Source organism: Macrotis lagotis, chromosome 2 (genome assembly GCF_037893015.1).
Source record: "Macrotis lagotis isolate mMagLag1 chromosome 2, bilby.v1.9.chrom.fasta, whole genome shotgun sequence".
Lineage (NCBI taxonomy): Eukaryota > Metazoa > Chordata > Mammalia > Peramelemorphia > Peramelidae > Macrotis > Macrotis lagotis.
Window position 1 is genome coordinate 331,967,300 of NC_133659.1, and position 26,973 is coordinate 331,994,272.

The following is a 26,973-nucleotide window of genomic DNA, read 5'->3' on the forward strand; positions in this document are numbered from 1 at the left end:
CCAAGGAGCTGTTGGACCAGAACAGACGAACCTTTCAGCCTGTATATTTAGCTCATCTAGGTGTATAAACAGAAACCTGGAATTGCTTCAGCTGCTCCCCCCAGAAGAGTGAGTCATCCCACTCTGGAGCTAAAGTTAGGTTCAAATCGCACATTTGCATTTTCTCTCTCTCTCTCTCTCTCTCTCTCTCTCTCCATCTCTCTCCCTCATTCTCTTCTCTGTCTCCTCTGTCTCTCGTCATCCCTCCCTTTTCTTTTTCCCCTCCCTTCTCCTTCCCTTTCTCTCTCCCTTTATCTTTTTTCTCCCCTTCCCCCATCCCATTTTCCTTCAAACAATCCCTCTTTCCTTTTCCAAACCTTTCCTTCAGCCAATATGGACCTCTTCCCTTTTGCAGACCTCCCCTTTCCCCCTCTTCCCAGTGAGCATTTTTTTCTAAACACACACACACACACACACACACACACGGACTTCTTCCTTTTCCTGGCTGCTTCCTCCCTCCCTAAGACCTGGGACCTGCTCAGCTCCTTCCCTGGAAGCAGAGATATGCCACCAACCTTGACTTTGGCCATATCTGTGTGTCTGCTCCCCTATGAGCATTAGGCATTGGAGGCTCCTGGTCCTGGTGGTGCTGACTCCCTAAGTGAGAACTAGCCCTGGCCCTCAACTCCAGACTGGAGACTAATGTGGGCTAGAGATGGGCTGGATCTCTGGGGGTTGGGAATAGCACAGTAGCAGCTTATCAGAAGAGGCTAATTACAGAGTTGACCCTGGAGATTCAGGATCTGTTAGATTCTGCTTCATCTATGGAGCCTAACTCGATGACCCTAGAACAACAAAGTGCTCTGGCCTCTGAAAATCTAGTCAATTTAATGTTTAAAAAATGCATTCTGAAACCTGCTGAAATCTGCCCTAGGAGTCACAGAAGAAGCAAAAATCTTTGCCTTTTTAAATCGTTTAACTTGTTTTGATCTCATAGAACCATAGGTTGTTGAACTCGAAATGTACCCTTAGAACAAGGGATGTCAGAGCTGGGAGGGGCCTTAGAACAGGGGATGAAAGGGCTGGGAAAGGCCTTAGAATAGGGAATGTCAGGTTTAGGAGGGACTGGTAAATCATCTCAATCTTCTCTAAGGCCCAGTGCAGTATCTTGAATATAATAGGTCCTTACTAAATGTTTCCCTCTCATTTTAAAGATATGAAGTCCTAGAAGGGTCAAAAGGCTTGTTGAAAGTCACTAAAAAGGTTGGCAGAAGCAAGCCCAGAACCTGAGTCTCCTGGATCTTTATCCTGTCTTGTTCTCCTCAGACTATTGCTCTGTTTGGGGAGTGGAGAGTCAGAGGTTTGAGGTCAGCAGTGGTGAGCTGTGGGGGAGTCTATCTCTATTCTGTCCTTGGGGAAGCTTTCAAAGTTGGGGAGACCTGCTGCAGCCAGGCCCCATCTGGGGTAAATGAGGAATAAGGCACCAGTTCTGAATTTTGGACAAGTTGACAGAAATGTCCAGAGGCTTGTTCAGATAGACTTGGAATGGAAATGTCTCAGGGTGGGCTCTAGCTCCCCCAAAGATTGGTTGTGGAACCTTGGATGAGTCACTTATCCTTAAGAGATCTCTGTACCCTGAGCTTCAAGACTTTGGGGATGTATGTATTGTCTCCCACCAATTAGAATGTAAGTTTCTTGAGATCAGGAGCTGTCTTGAGTTTCGATTTCTATGTCCAGGTCTTAGCACATGCTAAGTATTTATTTAAGTGCTTTCTCATTCATCTATCCATTCTTCCATCCATCCATCCATCCATCCATCTGATGTGGAAGAAATTGGTAGTGTCATAAAAATGAGAGTTCTTGAAAGTGAAAAACTCACAGTAGCCTTGGAGGTAGAAACGCTCAGGATTTTATTTCGGAGGCCTGCAAGGTTTACAGATTAAAACTTTTTCCTGGAGCAACAATAAGATGCTTGAGGGCGGACTGAATAACAAAGTTCTAGGTGAGATTGCCTGAGGGAAAGAAAGGAAAAGCAGCCATAAAAACTGGCTAGGCTTAGACTCAAGTGAGTCCAGCCACATGGAGCAGGGGCCATAGTTATCCAGTGGCCTAGTCTGGGAGCATGTGGCTCTAGCTTAAAGTGCCATCTTGCAAAGAAGAAAGGAAAGAAAAGAAAAAGAGAGCGCTCTTCTGGAAGTCCTTGCTTAAACATATTTCCATAGTGGATTAGACAAAGGTGGTGCTTGAAGGAGTGGTTTAGCACCTGTCCCAAAGGGCATGACCTTCAAGTCCAACATAGTCATTTCCTGTGCCCTGCTTCACATCCATCCATCCATTCATTAATCAACAATTCCATCATAAAATAGATTACTACCCTTCCACACTTTGTACACAATTTCCATGAGATGTTGCGGCTACAGAAAAATTCCTTATCCCATGCCAGGGCTTCTGGTGATGAAACTCTCCAAACCTGACCAGCCTCCCAGGGCTCACTTATCATCTCGTTGCTGATGATGCTCAGAGATCCAGGCCCTGTCTCTCTTCCGAGGCTCAGTTTGGTCTCACCAACTGCCTATTGAATGTTTTCTACAGGGTGTCCCAGAGATATCTCATTTAACAAGTTCAAAACAAAACTTATCTTTCTTTTCCAAATTCACTCCTCTTCCTAATGTCCCTGCTTCTGCTGGTAGGTCGTCATTCTTCCAGCCCATCCTTCCAACCTAGGTGTTATCTGTGATTCTTCCTTCCCCATATGTAACGAGTTGCCAGTTTTATTTCACCATCTTGTCTGCCTGTCTTTCCTCTCTGTCTCTGTCTCTCTGTCTCTCTCTCCCCTCTTCTCTTTCTCCTCCCCCCTTAATTCAGGCCCTCATTATCTCTAGATTATGTAGCATAAACCCTCCTTCCAGCCTCTCCTTCAGTATATTCTCCAGAGATGCTAAATTGATATTCCTAAAGTACAGGTCTGATCAATTAACTCCTCTGCTCAAAAGCCTTTGGTGACTCCCTGTTGCCTCTGGGATAAACTTAAAATTCATCTTCATGGATTCTAAAACCCCACCACGTTCCTTCTACTCACTTCTTTCCTGTCCTTTCTCTACCAGCCACACTGATCTGGCCACTACTTTCTGTGTATACAGCACTCTACTGCTGGACCTCCACCTCTGGAATCCCTGATTTCCTTCCAAGGCTCAGTTCAGGTGATGCCTCTCACCTGACACCTTTTGTATTCTCTCCCTTCTCTCCCCAGCTGTTAGTGTCTTCTCCTTCCAGACACTACTTTGTATTCCTTGGTGTTTGGTTGTCTGTGAATGATGTGTGTGTGTGTCCTCAACAGAATATAAAACTCTCATTCTTTGCCCCTCCATCACTAGAGTCTAGCATGGTGCTGGGTCTGTGAGAGGTGGAAGTATTTGCAGTTTGATGCAGGGGGCCCAGAGCTCACCCTATACTGGTTTTGCCTTTGAGAAACCAGGGTCACACCCACATCACAACCAAGCCTCTGAAAAGGACTTTAGCTGAACTTTCCCATCTATAAAATGGGATTACATGTTCATAATTGACCCTACAGAAACTCTATAATGATCAGGCAGGGTAATGGATGGGAAGTACTTTGCAGAATTTAAATGACTATAGAAATATCTTCTCATGATCAATTATTAAAAATTGTGATTAATGTGCTCAGTCTGGAATTTCAGCAATGCTCTCAAAGTTGCCAGGGGACTGACCTTTCTATGCACAGGGTCCCATTACCACAAGGATCTGCCCTGGGAGGAGATCCACACTCTTCTTTGCTTAAGCTAGAAAAAGGCCTTAGCTGGACATTCCTTGACCTGAGGGAATGAATGGTACAGTGATATTAATCCCAGGATGCCTTTAGATCAGCTGGGCATCCATTCTTTTTTTTTTTTTTTTTTTTAGGTTTTTACAAGGCAGTGGGGTTAAGTGTCACACAGCTAGGTAATTATTAAGTGTCTGAGGCCAGATTTGAACTTGGGTACTCCTGACTCCTGGGCCAGTACTCTATCCACTGTGCCACCTAGTCACTCCCTGGACATCCATTCTTGAATGCCTCAGCCCATTCAAGGATCCTAGGCTTGGTCTCCCATGGTGGCGATCATCTCTTTTTGGGGAGCTCTAGAACTTGGTTCTAGATCACCTCCTGTCTTCTTGTTAAGACCAGCTGGCTGGTCTCTGAGTTAATGGACCTCTCTCAACATGAGGTGAAATGTGGGAATCCTCAACATTGTCCACCCAGCAGTATGACCTTGGGGAAATTGTCTCAGCTAGAAAATGGGGGTAAGGAGCCTTCCACCACTACTTATCTCTTAGGGTCATCATGAGGAGAGAGCTTTGAAAGCATTAAAGTACTCTGGGAGGCATTAAATTATTACCATATCGCTATTATTATTAATGATATACTGATATAAATAATATAACAACCCACCAACCCACCATCATTTCTTTCTTCCTCTTCATGTCTTATTTATTTTTTGTAAATAGTATTTTATTTTTTCAATTACATGTAAAGATAGTTTTTAACATTCAATTTTTTAATAAGATTTGGGGTTTCAAAATTTTTCTCCCTCTCTCTCTCTCATCCCCCTTCCCCAAGACAGCAAGCAATCTGATATAGATAATACACATACAATCATGGAAGCATGCTTTCATATTAGTCATGTTAACCCACCATCATTTCTCAGGTGCCTGCTCTATCCCAGGCTCTGCTTGAGATGCTAAGGATAACAAAGACAAACTGGACCCATCCCTTTCCTTCCAGAACTTCCAGGATAAGAGGTGAAACAGCCATTATTCAGCACCTGCAACACGCCACTCACTGGGCTCTAGGGACAGAAAAAATTATGATTATGAATAATAGCTACCTTTTAAATAGAACTTGATATTTGCAAAGCACTTTACCTGTATCTGAACCTCACAGCCACCAAGGTGCTATTATGAGGCTCATTTTTACAGAAGAGGAAATTGAGTCTCAAAGAAGGGAAGTGACTTGTGGCTGGTTCCACAATGAGTGTTGATAGGGATTCCCAAGTGAAGAAACTCCTACTGTGCAGGTTGACACCTTCCTAGTCTTAGAGACTTGCCTACAGCAATTTTGCTAAGCACAATTGCAGGCAAGGGAGGCCTAGTTCAGGACACCTGGAACACGATGAATCCCAGGCAAGACATGGACTCAAGCAGATCTGAGGTCCAGGATCAGCTCTCTCTCCACTAGCCCATCTCACAGGGTTGTCATTAAGGTATTAATGGATGGAAAATGCTTTGCAAACCTTGAAAGAGAATGATTATATTTTCTATACACCTCATAAGGCCTCTCGCAGCTCTGACATTTCCTGTTCCAGTCCCTTCCCAGCTCTGGCGCTCTCTGTTCTAAGGACCTCTAAGCTCCAATATTCTCTCTTCACAGGTCCTTCCCAGCCCCAGTGGCTTAAGCCCTCCTGTGCAATAGGTTCTCTATAGAACATCTATTCTATATTCTAAAATCTTTCCCAGTTCTTATATTTTCTCTCAGCTCCTGGTGCCCCCCCCCCCATTGATGATGTAAAGATTTTTTTCAAGTGCTGTCTTACTCCTCACCCCTCTCCCTCCCTCTGGAAGTTTTCCATTTTCAAAAGAAGTGAAATTGGAAACTCAAAGATTTTATTGATTTGGACTGGAATCATTTCAAAGCAGTAACTGGTGACTGGCTAGTCAGCCTCCTATGCTGCCATGTCTAAGGACTTAGCCTGAAGCTCCCTAGACTGGGCCAGGCCCAGGGAGATGGGGATGTGTTTTTGATGAAGAGAAAGAAAGAGAAGGTTGGCTTAGACTCCCAGATTTCTGGCCTCGCTAGGGCTCTTTCTCTGCCGGCTGGCGGCCTCTCCCCACCTCCCTGGGCTGTGTGTGACTTCAGGACAAAGAAGGTAATTGCCCCTTCTTGGAGGCGTTAATAGAAACCATTGAAGTCTGTTTGCAGGAGGGAGCTGGGAGCTGGGGGCTCTTCTGAGTCAGAATGGAGGCTGGGCTTTTGTCAGCCGAGAGGCCAGCTCAGGTAATGAAAGGGACAGAGCCGTGGGCTTTATTATTCCTCGCCAGGGCCCTGTGGAGAGGATGGCAGAGGGAGGGAGGGCGATGGACAGCTCCCAGCCCTGCTTCTTCCTTTCATGGGCCAACCCCCCTCAGCCTTGGCCTGTGCCCCTCATCCCTCTCTCCTTTCCTTCCTTATCAACCCCTTACCCCCCCCTTCTTCTAACACATATGGAAACTAAGGTGACTTGGAATGGCAACCCAGGTCCTCTTAATTCCAGAACTCCAGAGCTGATGTTCTTTCCACCGAATCAGGCTTCAATCTAGTTTTCTCCCCTCCCTCCCATTTACAGGTTAGAAGCCCCTGGGGTCATTAGGCCTCCATTGCTCAGAGGAATGGTAAATGGAAATTGTTTTGGCCAGAAACCCTGAAAGTCTTTCCTTCCCAGACTGATTTCTCTGCCTCCCTCCACCCCCTTTACCCCCCTCACCGCCCCCCCCCCCAGGTAAAAGAGACCATTCTCTACCACATTTCTTATCTAGCCTAATCATTGAATCAGTCAATCTAGTCTAATGGCTGAATCAGTGAAAGGGAGCCCTGGAAAGGCCTTAGTTTAAAAGGCTCCCTACTGTATCTGAGGCCTCTCTGGTCGTCCTCCACATCTTGCCACTGGAGCTAGATGACTCCAGAGGAAAGAGTGAGGCTGGTCACTGCACACTGTGCTCCCTCACTTGAACCCAACTCACTTGCAAGTCGTGACATTATCGGCTTCAACAATAACGCCTAGGCAGGTTATTGCAGTGATCCAGGCGGGTGGTGAGGAAGGTCTGCCTCAGGGTGGTGGTAGACGGAGAGCAGAGCACAGAAGGGGACATAGAAGACATAAATTTGCAGATCGGTGCTTGGATGTGGAGAGGGTACGTTGAGCATGAGGAGACCAGGATGCTTCCTGGGTTGGGAGCCGATGGACTTGTAGGATGAGGATGCCATCTACAGTACCGGGGAAGGTAGGGAGAGGGTTTAGGGAAAGATGATGGGCTTCCTTTTGGACATGTCAGGTCTACTGAAGAACCAATTTAAGGTCTAATCCCTTCATCCTTCCCAGAAAGAAGAGTGGCCGTGCTTCAAGTTCTCCACCAGAGTTTCTTTTTTTACCCTTTCTATCTAACCCGTTCTCTACTCTGTATATCCCTCAATCTCACTGAGGTCTCCTACAGCATTCTGACATAGTTTAAGGTGACCTTGGCCAAGTTTCTTGACCTATGTGGGCCTCACTGTCCTTATCTGTAACACAAAGGGGTTGGACCTTCCAGCGGAGGTTCCTACAGGATCTATATCCATCCTTCTACCTCCACTAAATCCTCTGGGGTGACCAAAACAAATAAAACTCAGTCCTACCCTTTGTTCCTCTTCCAAGTCAGTCTCTCCGATTCCTCTACTCACTGATATTCATGCATGGATGAGTTCAATTTATTTCCTTTCTTCTGCCTGAGGGGGCTTGTTTATAAATTGTAAGGATTTAAAAATCATCTAATTTTCAGGTTTGTCTATTGATGGGGCATAGTCCATCCTAATCCCCTCCCGGACTTTGGCCAGAAGGAAGGAGAGAGAGGAAAAGACTGGTGGGTTTGTTTGGAGAGAACCTGGAGACAGGTTGGGTGGTGATTGGGGCTGAGGGAAGAGACAGGTTGGAGCTCTTGGACCCTGAGCAAAGTGAGGCACAGGGGCCCTGAGCTTGAGGGTTGCTGGTATCCAGGAGGAGTTGAGGCTTCTGTTCAACTGGGCTATCCCAGCAGCTGATGCCCCTCCTAGGTACCAGATATGTAAGGATCCAGTCTGGAAGAAGATGAGGGGCATCAGGGGGCTGGCACATTCTTCACTGAACCCCTTGACCCTCCCTGCTGGTCTATGGGCACATGCAGTCTCCTCTCCAGCCACCCCATGCTAGTGTGATAGGCTGCCAGGTTCCTAGGCAGGGGAGAGGGCAAAGTGCTGCAATGCCTCCCATTATGAGGCAAGAGGCCTGGGTCCTAGACCCCACTTAGGGCAGTCATTTCCCACCCCAGTACCTACTGGCTCCTGAGTGCAGAGCTCCCTCTCAGCACTGGAGCTTACAGATCTCAGAGGCCATTGAATCTGACCCCCTCATTTTACCATGGAGAAAACTGAGGCCCAGAGAGGAGAAGGTCTGGCTCATGGTCACCTAGATCATAAATGGAAGTCAAGATTTGAACTCAGATCCCTTGATTTGATTTCAAATTCAATTCTGGAGGAATCCTTAAAAAAAAGAGACAAGGTCTGTGTAATCTCTTTGTCTGATGGAATTAAACTCCTATTTGAGGTGATGGAAAAAATTTTGCATGACATTTCTGTTGGCTCCCTCCTTTCCACTTTGGGCAGAAGGAGGCAAGGTAGCAGACACTCCCATAGGAATGTGAGTGGAGCATCACAAACCCTATATGCTCCCTTAGGGGGCTTTTGGATCTACTGAGAATGAACTGTGTATTGGAAGAATTACCCAAGGTACTCTTCAGTGGGCAACTCCTTTTATTGCTTTGGAGGTACTCTGGGAAGAGTCGTTCTTCTTTGGGGTCAGGAGCCATCCAGACAAGTCCCACATCGTTTAGGATGGGCCTTGATTGACCCTGGGGGAACCTTATTTAAAAATGAGGTTAGAAATCTCTGGTCACCTGGTTTGGAACTGGAGTAATCAGTCAGCATTCATGTCCCTGCAATACATTTAAAAATTGTTTTTATTAATTTATTTTTTCAAATACATGTAAAGATAATTTTCAACATTCATTTTTGTAAAATTTTCTCCCTCTCTTCCCTCCCCCTCCCCAAGACAGCAAGGAGTCTGATATGGATTATACATGCACATTCATTACATGTCTACATATTAATCATGCTGTGAAAGATGAATTGCAAGAACAAAGAGGAAAGACCAGGAGAAAGAAAACACATAAAACAACTATTTTAAAAAAATGAAAATAGTAAGATCTGAACTGCATTCCGATTGCACAGTTCTCTCTGGATGTGGAAGGCATTTTCTATCACAAATCTTTGGGAATTATCTCTGATCACTGTATGACAGAAGAGCTATGTCTGTGATTGTGTACAGTGTTCTTCTGGTTCTACTCACTTTACTTAGCATCAGTTTGTGCAAGTCTTTGCATGCTTTCCCGAAATCCACTTGCTCAACATTTCTTATTAAATAATAATATTCCATTCCATTCCTATCCCACAACCTGTTCAGTCATTTCCCCAATGGATGGGCATCCCTCAATTTCCAATTCTTTGCCATCACAAAAGGTTCTGCTATAACTATTCTTGTATGTGTGGGTCTTCCCCCCTTTTTTTGGATCGATTTGGGATATAGACCTAGCAGCGGTGTTGCTGGATCCAAGGGTATACATGATTTTATAATCCTTTGGACTTAGTTCCAAATTGCTCCCCAGAATGGTTGTGTGGTTCACGACTCCACCAACAGTGCATTAATGTCCTACTTTTCCCACATCTCCTCCAACAGTCATCATTTCCCCTTTCTGTCATATTCCTCAGTTTCATAGGTGTGAGATGATACCTCAGAGCTTTGCATTTCTCTTATCAATAATGATTCTTCATATGACACTAGATAGCTTTAATTTCTTCATCTGAAAACTGTCTGTTCATATCCTGTGACCGCTTATCAGTTTGGCAGCACATTGCTTTGCTTTAACAGCTGACAGGTGTTCATCCTTATTTTACAGATGAAGCTCAGAGAGGTTAAATGAAATCACTTGTGTTTGTCACACAACAAGGTAGTGTTCAGAGGTTGAGGTGGGTTTAAGGGATCAGAGTGGATAGAAAGTAGTCAGAAGAAAACTCTAGGGCTAGAACCAAAGGTATCTTGGAGAGCTCCTAGGAGGGGTGTGTGCCCAGATAACTGTCTTTGGGTCACAGATTTTTGTTTCTCCTTCATTCTTTTTTTTTAAACTTTTGCAAAGCAATGAGGTTAAGTGACTTGCCCAAGGTCACACAATTAGATAATTATTAAGTGTCTTAGGTTCTGGATTTGAACTCAGGTCCTCCTGATTCCAGGCCTAGCCGCCCCTTGACCTTCATTCTTGAAGAGAGCTATGACATCAGGAAGGTGACATCGTGATTTGCAAGAGAACTGAATTGAAGTGAAGAGGCTGCTATGCTAAGTCTTTCTCCTCCGGAGACATCTTGGGATCAGTGATCAGATAGGAATCAGAATGACTGGAGATGATCCTGGATGGCGTGGAGACCTTGGCCTTGTCTGTAGGTCCCTGAGGCTTGAACACCAGGGAGGGCCGTAGAACCCTTATAAGGCCTAATGAATGTGTGGAGCTAATAAGTGATTACACAGCAATTCACAAATATCAGGTTGAATATAAATAGCAATAATGGAGAACAAAGCACGCAGCAGCCAGGGAGTGTTAACTTCTAGCTGCCACCAGGAAGAGCCTGGTCAGTCCTCTCCTCCCCACCCCCAGCTTGGCACAGGTTACTGCTCCACCTTCCCTCCTGTCCCCTCTCCTGTTCTCTCCCATCCCCTTTCTTGGCTCACAGAACCTTCCCCTTCCATTCTAGATTCTAGTTCTTGGAAAGGTGGTTATTTATCCAGTGAGGGAAAAGGAGAAGAGGTTGCTATGGAGGTGGGGCAGGGTAGGAGTAAAAAGTGTTTCACTTGGCATGTGCGAGACTTAGGTTAGATCTAAGGTAGGACTTCCTTCTTCCCCCCCTTCCCTCCCCCCTTCCTTCCTTCCTTCTTTCCTTCCTTCCTTCCTTCCTTCCTTCCTTCCTTCCTTCCTCCCTCCCTCCCTCCCTTCCTTCTTCCTCCCTTCCTTCCTTCCCTCCCTCCTTCCTTCATTCCCTCCTTTCTTTTTCTTCATGTAAAGTGGCAAGTTTAATAGCAATAACTAGAATTTCCCTCGAACTTTAAGATTTACAAAATACTTTATAGATATCTCATTTGATCCTCTAGAGGATGAGAGCTCTTGGATAGCAAACTGGACCCAAGAGGGGGTAGTTCTGTAGTCAGTGAGTTATAGATGGAGAGCTAGAAGGGAGTCCCAGAGACAGTCCAGCTCCCTCATTTTATAGATGAGGAAACTGAAGCCCAGAGAGGGAAGGGACTTGCCCAAGGTCACACAATACTATTAGTATGTCTAATTTTAGTGTCTTAGTACCTTGGTATTTTTGTCATGATTCAATGTCTGGAAGCAAGCATAGGTTTAGAATCCTAAGAGTTTTAGGGCCACAAGGGACCTCAGAGACCATGTGGGAAATAAATGGGGGGGACTGTTGTGCAGAGTCACAGACAGTGAGTAACAGAGCCAAAACTAGAAATGAGGGTTTTACCCCCCCCCCCCTTTATCACGGATATTCCTTCCAGCATGCCAAAGTACACACTAACAGGGAAGGTAGTGACAAGAAACCACAGTCCTTATTTGGGTCTCAGGAGCTTGGAGATTTAAAATTTTTTAAAAAGTTTTATCAGTACCTCTTGGTAATTACCAGCTATACACTCTGCTCTCCACCAACTCTGTGATTCTTCCTTTGTAGCAAAGGGGGAAAATCAGTTAAGAAAACCAACTGGCACATCAACTACATCTAATAGGATATGCAAAATTGTGTTTCCACAGTCCTCCACCTGTGTAGTAAAAGGTGTTCAGTTAGTTTGCTTCTCTCTTCTCTGGCCACAAGCTCAGCTGTTATAATTACAACCAATCCATCAATAGTTACTTATTATGTCTTGACTATATGTTATACTCTGGGAATACAAAGTCATGAAGAGTCAAACATTCAATTAGGGAAAGCAGTATATATTTATAAGAATATACAGAAAAAATCGTTTCTTGCTTTTTCCATTACATTGTCTCTATAGTTCTCCCAGTTCTGCTCACTGACTTTGCATCATAGAAATCTTTCCCTGCTTCTCTGGATTTGGCTCATTTAATCTTTTTTTTTTTTTGCAAGGCAAATGGAGTTAAGTGACTTGCCCAAGATCACACAGCTAGGCAATTATTAAGTGTCTAAGGCTAGATTTGAACTCAGGTCCTTTTGACTCCAGGGCTGGTGTTCTATCCACTTTGCCACCTAACTGCCCGACATTTAGTCTTTCTTGTAGAGCATGAATTGGTCATCACTTTGACGGGCTAGAGTTCATCCAGTTGCCCACAATTGATGGACACCCATGTCATTTCCATTTTTTTTTGCTAATACAAAAGTGTTGCATAGATATATACTTCATATATACTTCAACTTTTTAAATGGATATGCTTCACTTTGATGTCCCCTTTATTTCTATTTTCTAACTAAATTCTTGCCTCTCCCATCACTTCTAGTGAGCTATTTCTTGTAACCAAGAACAAAAGAGAAATGTTTATAGCTTTTATACCTGAAAGGAACCTTTGACCAGTCACTTCATCTCATGGCCTCAGTTTCCTTCTCTATAAAAGATAGTGAGTGGAGCAGATAATCTCTAAGGTCCCTCTCAGCTCAAAATTTTTAATCCTGTGACCTTTGAAATGATCTAATCCATCCTTTCCTTTTATATTACTCAGCTCCCCCATACCCCTATAAAGAAAGAAGTCTCAAGAAGCAGTTTATCCAAGGTCACACAAATGGCAAATAGCAGAGGCAAGATTTTATAGCCCAGGGTCTCAGTTCCAATGGGTTTAGTCTCCTTACACATTACAATAAGATGATGGACTGTCTTTCTAGGAAGAGTGTGGGGGGGGGTAAAAGGAAGGATTGTGGTCTTAAATCCCCTCTGCCATGGTGTGTGTGTGTGTGTGTGCGTGTGTGTGTGTGTGTGTGTGTAATATCTAGGGTTCAAGAGGGTGAGGGGAGTAATAAGAGATCTTTCTCTATGCTGGCCATGAAGAAAAGGCAAGAATCTCCCTTTTAAAATAACACCCACTCTTATTTCCGTGCTCCTAGCTTGCTACTAGCCAAGCCAGGTTTATTATCTTCCATTTTACAGATGAGTAAATTAAGACTGAGACAGGGAAAGGGTTTGTGTAAAGGTCACACAGTGAAGAAGAGGCAGGCAGGATTTGAACGTGGGTTGTCTTCTGATTCCGAGCCTCACTCATTGCATTCCAGCATCACCACCATACTGAGACCATCCAGCTCCCCGGTTCTCTCTCCCTGTGACTGTAGCTTCCCCTATAGACATGTGGTGTCAGTAGAAGGATGGTCTATCCCTTGCGTGGCTTTCTCTGCATGCACAGATCTGCTCATATTCTCTGGCTGGCACCCGTTCTCCCTGCAATAAGGCTTTGGTGAACCTATCGTAAGCTCCAGGGAGAGAGAAAAGGGGGAGAGAGAGAGAGAGAGAGAGAGAGAGAGAGAGAGAGAGAGAGAGAGAGGAGAGAGAGAGACAGAGGAGAGAGGAGAGAGGAGAGAGGAGAGAGAGAGAGAGGGGAGAGAGACAGAGAAAGAGAGAGAGAGAGAGAGAGAGAGAGAGAGAGAGAGAGAGAGAGAACAAGAACCAATCCCTCTTCATATCCATCCTTCTTTCCCCCCACCTCCTTGGAATGGAGTAGTTTCATCTCTGTTCCCCCCCATCTCCCCCACCCCATCTGTTTGTTAGCTAGTGGGTCCCCACTGGTCCTTCTGAAAGGAGATAGCCCCCTATTCCCTCCCCTCCCCTCCCCCATCCTCCTCAGCCCCATCCCCAAATTCAGCCCCCCCCTCCGATGCGCCCCTCCGCCCCAGGAGACGCCGTTCCCTAACTCTGACTCTGTAGAGTCCCCGGCTCCAGCCTGAACAGAACCAGCTTCTTGGCCATCTCCGTCTCCTCCTCAGAGCCAACTGCCGGCTGCAATGGATCTGAGACAGCCCCCTGGTTCATCCTGCAGTTCCTCGGCCCCCGGAGACTCAGCTGATCTTGATTATTTTGGGGGGGTGAATATGGGTGTGTGAGGACTGGGGGTGAGGGGCATCCTCCCTCCTTGTTCTGGTTGGGAATTGTGGGGGGATCTCTTTCTCCCCCGACTCCACTCTGACCTGGACCTCTCCAAAGCTTTCTCTTCCATGAGAAGGTAGGTGTGTATATTGGGGGAGGGGGCTGACGGGATTGGCACCGACCTGCCTAGTAATTTGCTGCTGGGGGGGCTGTTCTTCTGAAAGGGGAGCCCTGGAGGCTCGCTTCTCCCCGCTCCCCATCCCTTCCCCTCCTGCCCTCTCCTAGTCGGGCGCCCTGCTCCCCCTGAGGGAGGTCTGGGAGGCAGGCAGTGGGAAACTTTGATTCCCCCCTCCATCCCAGAGGTGCTGAAAGTTCTTTCGGCGGCAGTGCCGGCCGGTGTGTGCTGGGCTGCCTGCCCCATTCAACAAGTCAGACTGGAGGTGCTGGGGTAGGAGGCCGGGGTGGCTTCCTCCCCTCCCCAGCAGCTTTGCGGTCCTGGCTCCCAGCTCCTGGCTTCCTCCGCTGGTCCTCCCTCGATCAGGGTTCTGTGACGCTGGCTGGAAACCTGAAGGGGCTCTGGTGAGGCTTGGCAGGCTCTGAGCCGGGGATCCCAAGCATTAAGGAAGGTGTGTGGGGGGGTGGAAAAACCAAGGGGGAAGCTGCTGGAAAGGATGGGGGAAGAGATGAGCTCTGTGGGCGCTCAACTTCGGTTAAGGTGATGAAGGGTTAAGGCTTCCCACCCCCCCAATCCTTAAGTCTGTGGCTTCCCTTTGCTAGAAGACATCAAGGCCCATCAGCAGGGGCTGGGGGCCAAAAAGCACCCATTCTCTGTTGGGGTACAAAATCATTGAGTCTCTGGGTCTCGTTACATAATCACTGTTTATGATGATTGGGTCTTAATTGTCTGTTCACAGCATCACTGCCGTGTGTGTGTGTGTGTGTGTGTGTGTGTGTGTGTGTGTGTGTGTGTCCTTGCCTGCTGTTTGGTGATGGGGGATACTGGGGAGGGGAGATAGGGAGGATGGCTGTGTAAAAAGCCCTTTTTATGGGTGAAATGATCTGATTATGAAGGACCTGCTGGGTGAGCTCCTGCCCTGACTGGGAGACATGAGGGCCAGGTCAGTGGGTTAGGAGAGAGCTGACTGCCCCCTGCCTTCTCCCCTTCCTCTCCTCTCCTCCCTTCCAACAGCCCCCAGGGATTTGTGGGGGTGGGAGTAGCTTCTGAGGACACCAAAGCATTCCTGGGCTCTCTGCTCCTGAGACATGGGGGGATTGATAATGAGCATCTGATGGAGAGACTCAGAGAAGAGGGATGAATTTGTGTGTGTGTGTGTGTGTGTGTGTGTGTGTGTGTGTGTGTGTGTATGTGTGTGTGCGTGTGTGTGTTTGTATCTCTACAGTCCAGTGTTCTGTTTAAGAGGAGAGGATCCTCTACCTTGGATTGGGAGAGACATCAGAGGTTCTCTACTCTAACCTCATTTTATAGATAAGAAAACTGAGGTGGGATGGGGGTGAAGCCACTGCCCAAGGTCACATCCAGGACCACAGCTAAAGGAACCTTAGATTTCCATTGAGTTCAGTCTTCTTAATAACAGAGAAGCAACCTGAAACCCAGAGTGACTTGTACAAGGTCAAACCTGGCTCGGATCTCTGATTCTATGGCTCCAACTTTAGCATGATTGTTGGTTTTGTCATAGGGATGGTTGGGCGACAAGCCTGAGAGATCAGAGGGGGACTGCTTCCCAACTTCGACTAGCTGGCTCCCTCCATTTTTTTCTTCAGGTAGCCCCCTCCCAAAGTCTACCTCCAAACTTTCAACATGCATCTTCCACTTAATCCTGGCCCCTTGCACCAGTTTCCTGATTCAATCGCCAACCACACTCCCTGAACCCCGCCATCTCTTACAGGGAGAGATCTAATGGAGTCTCCTTGCTTTCAAAACTTTCCCTTTTGGAAAAACCAGAAAAGCACCTTATTTGTTTAGGAGAGAGAGGGAGGGAGGGAGAGAGAGAGAGAGAGAGAGAGAGAGAGAGAGAGAGAGAGAGAGAGAGATTGAGAGAAATAGCTCCTATTCTTTTGCACCTACCTCCACCTCCTCAGCTGGCCGTTATCTCAGGAGGATCCTGATGGAGGAGGTGGTTCTGCCTTTGGACTGAAAGGTGTTGAAAAAAATTCCACTGTTTCTCAGGCCTTAGATCAAAAGATGCATCTTTGTGACCCAGTGAATGAGGGAGAGGCTGGAGGCAGCTGATGGGAACTTAGAGACTGGGGAAGAATTTGAGGCTTGTGGGAAGTGGGGAGGGACCCACATTAAGATAGAAATAAATGGAGATATAGAGATGCAACGTTGTCTTCTCTTGGGAATGGCCTCAGTACCCTTCCAGAATCAGGGAAGAAATCCTTAGGTGAACCCATGAGAAGGTAGACTTTCCAGATGACTTAGCTCTCTGCTCCTGCAGACACTAATTAGGCACCTCCTGAATGCAGATTCTGAGCTCAGGGTTTAGATAAGACTGTCCTCCAGGAGTTCTCGGGGCTCAAAGATTTAAGAGTCAGAAGGGGCCTCAGAGCCCATCCAGACCAAGCCCCTCATTTTACAGATGAAGAAATTAAGTGACTTGCTTAGGGTCATAGAGCTAGGAAGAGCTGGGGTAGGATTTGAACCCAGACTCCAACCCAGCACTCTGCACTGAACCACAATGCCTGTCTCCATTTCTTTGGCTAGGCCTGGAGGTGGAGAGGATCTCTACTCCACTCCCTAGATCAGAATGGCCCCAACCCAACACAGGCTAGATCCCAGGATTCCTTGCTAAAGCCCCTGGCACGTTGGCTAAAGAGGAGGGGCTTCTGAAACTCTTGCCCTCTTCATCACTTCCCCTGAGTTTCTTCAAGTCCTGCCACCTGCAAAGAGCTTTTGGCAGCTCTCAATCTCTGAGGCTGCCCTTTGATTGTTTTTTTTTGGATTTTACAATTTTTCTCCCAATCTTGTTTTCCTCCCCCCCACCCCCCAGAAGGCAGTCTGATAGTCTTTACATTGGTTTCATGGTTTACAATGATCCAGATTGAATGTGTATTGATCCAAATTGAATGTGTATTGATCCAAATTGAATGTGTAGAGGCTGCCCTTTGATTTAGCCTGTCTGTATCTTATTTGTACAGAGTTATTGGCACATTGTTCCCTGTTGGACCTGAAATCAGGAGCCTCTGTGCCCTTCATTGAATCCCCAGAACTTGGAAGCAAGATCTTACTACATTGTTAACTGCCTGGCAGGGCCTGGACTGGGGACCTTATATAGGGGGCTTGAACCTGGATAATCCTGAGCTCTGGGGAAGTGGGATTAGGATCCCTTTTCCCACATTTATCTTCTCCCAAGTTCTCTTCCCCTTCCTTGACATCCCCTAAGGAGGGCACTGAACTTGTAGTCCTGAGGATCTGGTACAAATCTTTTCTTAGTCACTTCCTAGCTGGGTGACCCTGGGGAAGCACCATTAGGAAGAGAGCTGACTGCCTCTGACCTCCTCCTTGAAGTTAGATGGGACCATGGGGATCCCTGAACTGAACCTCCTGTCATAGAGAAGGGAAAAGATGGCCCAAGGACACTTGGGTTATGGGGAAACTGGTAGAATTTGAACACAGAGCTTCAGACAGCCAATGTTCTTTCCACTTCATTTAGTCTCTTGTTCTTAGGATTCTCTTCCCTCCCCTGCCTTGAAGGAATGAATGAATGAAAAAGCTTTCATTTAGCAGTTTTGGGGTTCAAAGCATTTATTGTCTTCCCCTCCTCTTAACCCCCTCACTTCCTGGGGTGCCTCTTCCCCCCTTCCTAAGATCCTCCCTCTTCCCTTTCCCTCAGAGCTCTTCCCAACCTCACCTGCTCTTTCCCTGCCAATACTGGGCTTTGTTCTGGGGCTGCCTAGACCACTCACAGAACCTGCATGCAGATGTAGTGTACACCCCATGACAGGCAGACACGCATCCACACACTCCAAACCTTTAGCCCTGGATCCTTCCCAGGTGTGTGTGTGTGTGTGTGTGTGTGTGTGTGTGTGTGTGTGTACACGTGTGCACGTGTGTGTGAGCACTCAGGGGAAGAGAGTTGGCAAAGGGAGAACAGGACCAGCATTCTGACTGGGGGTGAGTTTCTGGGCATGATGGGGGAATCCTTGAATCCCGTGTCATGAGTTTGTCATCCAAGTCTCTGGGTGAGTAGTCCTCGGAGGAGTAGAGAGGGACTCTGGGAGGAGATCTGATTCCTTAAAATGAGGGGAAGTAATGCTTCAGGAATGACCTTGTCTGGAAGGGGGGGGGGATATGCTCAGGTGGAACCTCCCCAGGGGCACTTTCTCTCCTCTTTCCCGTCTCTTCTCTTTCTCTTCTTTCTCCTTGGTCCCCTTTAGGTGTTTGGCCCAGAGACGGCAGATAGGTAGTGAGGAATCTGGCCTGCCTCCTTCCCACCAAAGCTGGGATCATTTGAGTCTCCCATTGTGCTGCCCATGGATCCTTCCACCAAGCCAGTGTAATTAGCCAGTTGGAAAACTGGTTTCTATTTGACTTTCTAATTGTGCTCTGGCCTTCTCTCTCTGCCCCCAATTTTTCCTGTGGGGATAGAGTAGACTTTGGTTCCATAGGACCCTTGTGGACTCTTCCAGGTTCTGGCTACCCCTGGCAAGCTTTCTGTAGAATGTAAAAACTGGAGAATGTCTAAGACAAGGGTGGTCTGGGGGCCATCCAGAGAGACCCCCATGTTCCTTAGCTTATGGTTTTCCCCAGTGCCCATGAATGGGAAGGTCAGCATGGACCCCCTTCTGCTACTTCCTCCTGGAAGTGAGGGCAATGTCCTCGATGTCCCTATCACTTCCAGGGTTTGGTAATTTGGCTCCACAATTAAGGGCTGTGCATAGCAGAAACTATGAAGAACCCTTAATTATGGAGGAGAGGGATAGAACTGGAGATGGAGAGAATGGAAGCTATAGTCTTTGTCTCCCCCTTCCACCTCCCCCAGGACAAGTGGTTCTAACCACCATTAACTTTTTTTTCTCATTAACTCTCTGGTTGATGGGTGAGGATAGACCAGGAAAAAATGGGGGGTTTTAATCTCGAAATAATCATCATGCATCTATTTGGAGATTTTAAAATTTGTAAAACACTTTTCAAATAGAACATTTTACCTAGAGAAGAAGATACTTAAGTAGGAAATAAGGGTTTCCTCAAAGGACCAAAAGCTTGAACTGGGGAATAAGCTCAGGCTGGGAGTTAGGACTCTGTGACCAACCAGTTATGTGGTCTTGATCAAATCCTTTCCATTTCCTGACCCCTGGGGTTCTCAGAAAGAAGGTGAAGAAGTCCTGTCCCATGTTAGAGTGGAAAGACCCTTGGGTTTAGTATCAGAGGTCCTGACTGTTCCATGGTCAATCTCTTTACCCCATCAGACTCAGTTTCCCTCTTGACAGAAGGAGAGTATTAAACCTTCAGTGCTCCTAAGTCCCTTCCCTTTTTCTAGGCCTCAGTTTCCCCTACTGTAAAAGGAATTGGTTGGATTAGATGACCTTAGGTCTCTCTTCTACCTCAGAGTTTTAGAGTCCTGTGACTTAGTCTTAGGAGGGTCCCTGGGCCTACTGTTCAACCTCTTCCAGGGATACTGGGAAAATGGGAACTGGATGTATGACAACAGTCTACTCCTTGTTCATAACTTGCAGCCAGTGCTTCTAATGCCAGCCATATTTCATCTGAGTCCAGCCTTTACTTAGATCCACCAAATACAGAATGAATTCTGATGGAATAGAAAGGATTCATCTTCCTGGGAGGTCTAGGGCTTCCATATAATTATGAGTTTAGATCAACATTCTCTGGGGTCTTTCCAATTCTAACAATCTATGTTCTAAGGTTAGTCTCCCATCCTGGACATCCCCTAGTCTAAGCTCTTACCCAACTCTAACATTCCCTGGGCTCCTCCCAACTCTAACATCTATATTCTAAGGTCCCTCTCAGCTCTGACATCTATGTTCTAAGGTCCTGCTTAGGTCTGATGTCTTGTGTTCTAATGTTCTAAGGTTCTTCATTTCCCAGCTTGAGTATCAAGAGAACCCTCCTGGTTCTGACATCCTATATTCTAACTTTCTATGTTCTGAGGTCTCTTTTTGCTTTGCCAGCCTACATTACTAAAAATTTTGTTTTAAAATCCCTCTCATCTCTGACATTCCCTATTCTAGGATCCTTCCAAGTCTTGGCATTCCTTGTTCTAAGCTCCAAGCCACCTGGAGGATCCAGAACATCCCAGAGAGGCATTGATTTGATAGAGGGGAGGGACTCTCACTTGGGAGTTGGGAGATTTTGGCCAAATTTGCTCCATGGCCTTTACCAAGTCAGTGCCCTTTCTAGGCCTCTGATTTCCTCCTCTCTTACGTGAAAGGATTAGAGGAACTCAGGTTCCTTTTGGCTCTAATGCTCTGTGACGATCCGAACAGGAAGGCTCTTTGATGCTGAATGCCTCAGCCAAGGCTTGTGCTTCTGGGCATTGGCCATCACTCATGTAGGATCATCCCCAACACAGATGCATGTGTGTCCATGTAAGGGCACATGGAAGATATACCCAGTGTCATGTGTGACTGAGCAGCCACAAGGTCCACACATAAACCCTCACAGCTACACATTGTGGGTCCTGTGAACACTCAGATGAATGAATGCACTTGGATCAAGTATCCACATTTCCACATGGATATGTATATATGTATGTATGTATGTATGCCTACAAGGAAACCCTCACACATTTATGAGAAGCACACCCTTGGTCCAGAGTGTGCTGGTGGGTCTGTTCCTACAGAGATACAAACCAGAAGCAAGTTAAAAAAGCTGCATCCACACAAAGACTGTGTGGTCAGGCCATGGGTGGCCCAGGTAATGACCCTCAGAGCCCTCTGTCCCCTCTGCCCACTGGGCTTCCTTCCCTAGTGCTGGTTCAGGGGAGTTCTCCTTCGGGTTTCCTCCCACAGTGCCCACTGCCCATCAGCTGCTGCCTGATGAACCCATCTGCCCTGAAACCTATGGACACTGGGAAAGTAGCTTTTTTCTTCTCTTCCCATTCTTCCTTCTCTGCTCTGGGCAGAAGCAACAATATTCAAGATTAATAGGGAAGAGAAGACATGTCATCCCTGCGTGGGCTGAGGGGGAGCAGACTTAAGGTACTACCAAGACTGGGAGTCCATCAGGGACACTGCCTAGGCCGGGGATCCCAACCCATCCCAGCCAGGATAAGAGGCCAGAGCCAGGGTCACATTGTTCCAGAAGGGCAAATGAACCCCAGGGCATTCAAAGGGTATTGGGCTGTGAGCTGGTCATAGAGAAGACTAGAGGACAGAGCTAAGTTGGGGAGCAGAGTGGAAAAAGCAGTGCCTTGGATCCCCAAACCCACTGAACTCTGGAGGTCTCCATGTGGGTCTGGGAATGGCCCAGCTTCCCTCAGTGAAGGGGTTCCCAGGCCCCTGATTTTCAGACCTACGGGCCATCTTTGGAGGGGGGGAGGCTATGGTTCCTTGTCTATGGTTCAAATGGGACTGTAGAAGGAGTGGAGTGTGTGTGTGTGTAAAACAAATATGTATTTCAAAGGTGAATATGCTTGTGTATGTGTGTGTGCATGTGTGTATAAAATGAATATGTATTATAGAGATGGATGTATACGTGTGCATGTGTGTGATGAATATGTATTCCCAAGGCATATCTGTATTTGTATGCATGTGGAATGAGTAGGTACTACAGGGGTGAAGGTGTTTGTGTGTGTCTGTAATGAAGGTGTACTACAGGGGCGAATGTCTATGTGTATAATGAATGTGTGTTGGATATGTGTATGAACTATGTGCATGTGTGTGCTGTGAACATGTGTTACAAAGGTGAATATATGTTTGGGTATGAGTGTATATGTAAGAAAAATGTATTATAGAGGTGACTATAGGTTTGTGTTTGTGCATGTGAACATGTATCACAAAGGTGAGTGTGTGCTTGTGTGTGTGAGTGTGTAACGAATATGTATTCCAAAGGTGAATGTCTATGTGTGCAATGACTATGTATTACGAAAGTGAATAAATCTTTGGGTATGTATGTATATGCATAACAAGCATGTATTCCAAAGGTGAATGTATGTTGGTGTGTGTGTACATGTGAGTGTGTATGTATGTGTATGTGTGTGTAAGACTAAACATGGGGATGTTGTTGGCTGAATGTCTGGATAAACAAGGGGAGAGAGGGGTATCCTGAATGGGCCTGGTGAAGGTGTGGGGGATATTCAGGGGTCAGAGGGCAGGGCTGGTGAGTAGGCAAGGGGGAGGGTGAATGTAGCTATGAGAAGCAGGTGAATAGATGGGGGAGGGAAGTATATTTGTGGGGGGAGGAAGGACACAGTCTTTCTTCCATCTAAAATTTACTTATCAGTAGAGAATTGGACCTGGAGTCAGGAAGACCAGAGTTCAAATCTTGCCCCTGATACTTGGCTGTATGACCCTGGGCAAGTCAGTTCTCTCAGAGTCAGCATCTTCATTTGAAATGTGGGAATAATCCAAGCACCTCCCTCCTAGGATTGTTGTGAGGCTCAGCTGAGATGACAAACACAAAGTGTTCTACAAACTTTGCTGGGCTGGATAACTCTTGTTTATTATTCATTGGTTATTATTACCATGATCTCCTTAATTTCCTGATAAACTGCAAGCCCCTCGAGAGCATGCCCCTGTGGGAGTCTCCTTGATCCTCTTCACCCCCACTCCAGCCCAGCACTCAGCCTGGCACCTGGGATTTCATTGGTAGAGTGAATTTGCAGTGTAGAAATGCCTCCCACCAGTGTGGATTGGTATCTCTTCTGCAACTTGGTTTCTCAGAGAGTTTCGGGGAGCATTGAAGAGAGTGAGTGACTGACTGGTCTCAGATCACACAACCAAGGGTCCATCCAGATGGACATCGGAGATGAGAGTCAAACCGGGTCTTCCTAGCTCCAAGGCTTACTCTCTCCCCAGGTTGTAGGTGCTTAATTAGGACTTGTTATTCATTTGATTGATGCTGAGCACCTCGGGCCCTGCCTCTGCCTGCACCCAGGTACCCTAGTCTGGCCATGTTGGATCCTAACATTTCCCCACAAAGGCATCGTGAGGATGGGGTCATAGTATCATAGGCCTAGAACTTGAAGGGACCTTGTTAGTCATCTAATTCAATCTTTCACGGAGGAGGAAATGAGTCCCAGAGAAGTAAAGAGACTGGTCACTTGGGGAGGGAGCAGCCAGGCAGTGAAACCAAGGTTCTCTGACTCCATACTCAATGCTTTTGTGCCTTTCTCCCATGGAGGGCTCACATTCAGAACCTAGCGTATCCACAGATAAGCCTTGTGATGGCAATCTGACCACTCTGACCCTCAGCTTTTTTGTCTTTGAAATAGGGATATTGATCTTTGCCCAATACAGGGCAAACCTCAGGGGTCTGGAGTCACCTTTGTGACTTCTCAAGCTGAGCAGCCCTCCCTCCCTTCTCTGTGTGCACAGTGGAGTGGCCAAGGCCCTGCCATTCATGGTTGACTTGGGCCAATTCATTTTCCCTCTCCAGGACTCAGTTTCTCAGTTTTCCTATCTGTAAAGATGCTGTGTGTGTGTGTGTGTGTGTGTGTGTGTGTGTGTGTGTGTGTGTGTCTAGGTTGTTCCACCCTGTTCTGCTCTGTTCAGCCGCAGCCTGCAGGAGAGGGGTGGTGGTGACCTGCAGATGCGTGGGAAGTAAGGAGAGCTATATGACTGAGGTACCACTGCATTCCCCCATCCCCAAGAGGGTCCAGGGTGCTGCCCTTCCCCAAGAGCTGCTCCTTCAAACCATGGTTCCTTGGTTCTCTGAAGGGGCTATGGTAGCAGTCAGTGTCCTTCTCATACATTTCTCTCTCTTGGTCTGCTCCAGGGTTCCCTGCTCAGTGCTGACATGGCGGAGTGTGTTCTGCCTGCTGCTGCCTGGAATCCCAGCCCCCTGCCCCCTGTGCCCCCAGCCCCAGATCTTGTTTCGGAGTCTGGAGTCACAGAGCAGCAGCCCCAACCACGGACTCCACCCTCCTCACCGGCCCAGGAGCCTGGCACCAGCGTGGACCCTGACATCCCACACCCGGACCTGGCCCCCGTGGTCTTTTTTTGTCTTCGGCAAACTACCAGTCCTCGAAACTGGTGCATCAAGATGGTGTGCAATCCATATCCTTTGAGACTCTTTCCCTCTTGACCACTGACCCATCAACTCAAGCCGGGGTTCCTCCATTCAGGTAGGAGTTGGGCTCTCTTGGGGTCTGGCCCCCCAGCTCTTGTCTTCTTCTGAGGTGCAGCATCATAGGAGCCAGGAAGCAATGGGAGGGAGCAGTAGAGCAGGGTCTGTGGAGTGGAGGGGGAAGGGGAGAGATTATGGAACTTGGAAAGATATGTGGGGGGTAAAGACTCTGAAGGAGTCAGAAATGACTCTAAAGTTCTGAACCTGGGAACTTGGGAGGTTGGTGCTATGAAAAGACAGAGAGATAGTTGAGGAGAGGACTCTAAAGGCTCTATCTGAGAGAGACTGAGTTTGAGGGGATTGCAGTCATCAAGTGTGATGTGGGATGAGTGCTTCTTCAACGAGTGGTCTTTGAAGTCAGAAGGGTGGAGGTCACCAAAGGGAGCCAGAGATGACTCTAGGATTGAGAGTTGGGGAAACTGGGAAGATTGAGAGACCTTCTACGAAAAAATGAGAAAATTTAGAAAGAAAGCTAGAAGGAAAAGGATGATTGGTTTTGAATGCCAATGGGACCTTGAAGATGAAATAACTTTAAAATGCTGGTTCTGTAATTTTATGATTCCATGATTTTGTGATTCCATCGATTGTAAGTTCTGTTGTTCGGATGATTTTCAGATTCTGATGATTCCAAGATTTAATGCTTTTAGAATTCTCTTAATTTGATGACTTTTGATTCTTTTGATTCCCTGATTCTGTTGATTCAGTTGTTTCAGAATGTAGTGATTTGATGGTTATTCAGATTGACTTTTTGGTAGGATACAGGCTTCTAGGGGCTATATTTTCCTGCTAGTGTGGATGTTGGAGAGTTGACTGCATTGATTTCTCTGGGACCTGGAGAGAATATGGGAATCTGCATACAGATGGGGCAGAGCCTGTTTTGGCCCCATTTCAATTCCATCACAAAACCTTAGGGAAGTCATTTTGCTTCCAATAGCCTCAGTTTCCTATCTATAAAATAGAGGCAATTGGAGTAGACAGCCTTCTGAGGGATAGAGAGAAGTGATCATCATCGTGGAGGAGCCTATGGAGATGCATACATGAATATATATGTGGACTGTGCCCTCAACGTATTCTGCATTCATTCAACAAACATTTGTTGAGTGTTTATTCTGTACAAAAGATTGTGCTTGGCATCAGACATACCCAGTCCCTACTCTCCAGGAGCTTAATGTCTGGGGGGGAGGGAGGGGAGGATTTATGACCCATTCAATAGAAAACTGTATCACAAGCTAAAGAGTGAAAGGAGGGTTCCAAACCATGACTAGATGAGGATTGGGTTGGGATAGAACATTTGTAGTTGATGATGGGGAAGGAAAGATGAGGGAGGAGCTCTCAAGTTCTCCCTCCCACATCTCTAGAGACTAACTTCCACAAGTTCAGGCACCAGGTCTAAGAACTCCTGCCCTCAGAGAGGTCCCCTTGGGGGACTTTTACCCCTGGGTAAAGCTGTCCAGGGAGATGCTGCCTCATGAAGGTTCCCTAAGTATGATGTTAGCAATGCCCTTTCCCACCATGTTTATTTACAAAACTCTTTCTTTACAATTCAACTAAGCAAATAAGGAGGTGAAATGAAATATAGTAATTACACATCAGGATTTGAACCCATCTCCTGACCCAGACTTTAGTGATCTTTCCATTTCACTGTTCTGCTGCATGCAATGCTTATATTGATCTACGAGCCTTAAGAAATGTTGGTCTGGGAGGGTTCTTAGAACAGGGCATGTCAGAACCAGGAGGAACTCTAGAACAGGGAACATTAGAGCTGGAAAAGTTCTTAGAACAGACAATGGTCTTTCTTCTGGTTTGCCATCATGGCACAAGATCAGGGTGAAAAGGAAAATCCCATTCAGAAACCCCAGTCTCTGAAAGCTCTGCCTCAACGTCTATGTTGGGAAGAGTGATGGTCAGAGTGCTCTTTGCTCAAACCTGAGGTTCTCCTGAGCTCAGTGGGCTGTCAGATCTTTGGGATCCAGAGACACAAGATGTCAGTTTACTGTATAGTTTGTGGAGCCAAAGCTGAAGAAGTTTTTGAGAAGGGGCTGAAGGTACAAGAAGATGAAGTCAGAAAAAATAGATTCTCAGATACCATGACCTTGGGGATCCAAGAGCAGAGTGACCTGGGGATTAAATATGGCCCAAGCATCAGTATCTGTGTCTTGGACATCTGTGTGGAGTTAGAAGGCTGGAGCTGAGAATAACAGACAAGCAGTGTAGGACAGGGAGTAACAGGGTCAAACCCAGTTCCAGCAGAAGATGGCATCATCCTTCTTGGCAAATAAAACCCCATTTTCTATTAAAAATTCAATAAAATGATCACCAAAGTGTATAAAACCCTCAAGAAATGTCAGAAACTGAGAGGGACCTTAGAATAGGGAATATTAGAATTAGAAGAGGTGTTAGAACAGAATCTCAGAGAGAGAGAGGGGCCTTAGAACAGGGGAAGTCAGAGCTGGGAGGAGATTTAGAACAGAGAAGATCAGATTGGGAAGGGCTTTAAAATAAAGAACGTTGGACTAAATCACTGTCTCAAACCAAAATTCCTCCTTAGTTTCTAGATTATAACTCTCCAGTCTTGTACATCTCTGTTGTTCAAGTATTTGTTTCTCTTCACATAGACTTATTTGTCTACTGACTAATTCCCTGGACCTAAGGGCAGAAATCTAGAACTAGAGAGTTTTCCACCAGCCTGTTGGTTTGAAATCTTTTGGTGGGATGACCCTTACAGCTTTTCCAGGTGTGAGAGTCTTTGAATTTCACATGCTGTTGGGACAGATTTTTTGA

General features: G+C 46.5%; 1 long non-coding RNA gene across 2 annotated transcripts; it reads right to left on the reverse strand.

Moving 5' to 3' along the window:
• Positions 1 to 3,638: 3,638 nt before the first annotated feature.
• On the reverse strand, positions 3,639 to 7,953 carry LOC141511797 (uncharacterized). 2 transcript variants are annotated; one of them, XR_012475412.1, is made up of 4 exons: positions 7,403 to 7,953; positions 6,751 to 6,994; positions 4,670 to 4,823; positions 3,639 to 3,812 (listed from the first exon to the last, which is right to left on the reverse strand). It is a non-coding gene; the product is annotated as an uncharacterized LOC141511797 (long non-coding RNA). The 2 variants fall into 2 exon arrangements; XR_012475411.1 differs by lacking the exon at positions 3,639 to 3,812 and having other exon boundaries at positions 4,527 to 4,823.
• Positions 7,954 to 26,973: the final 19,020 nt, after the last annotated feature.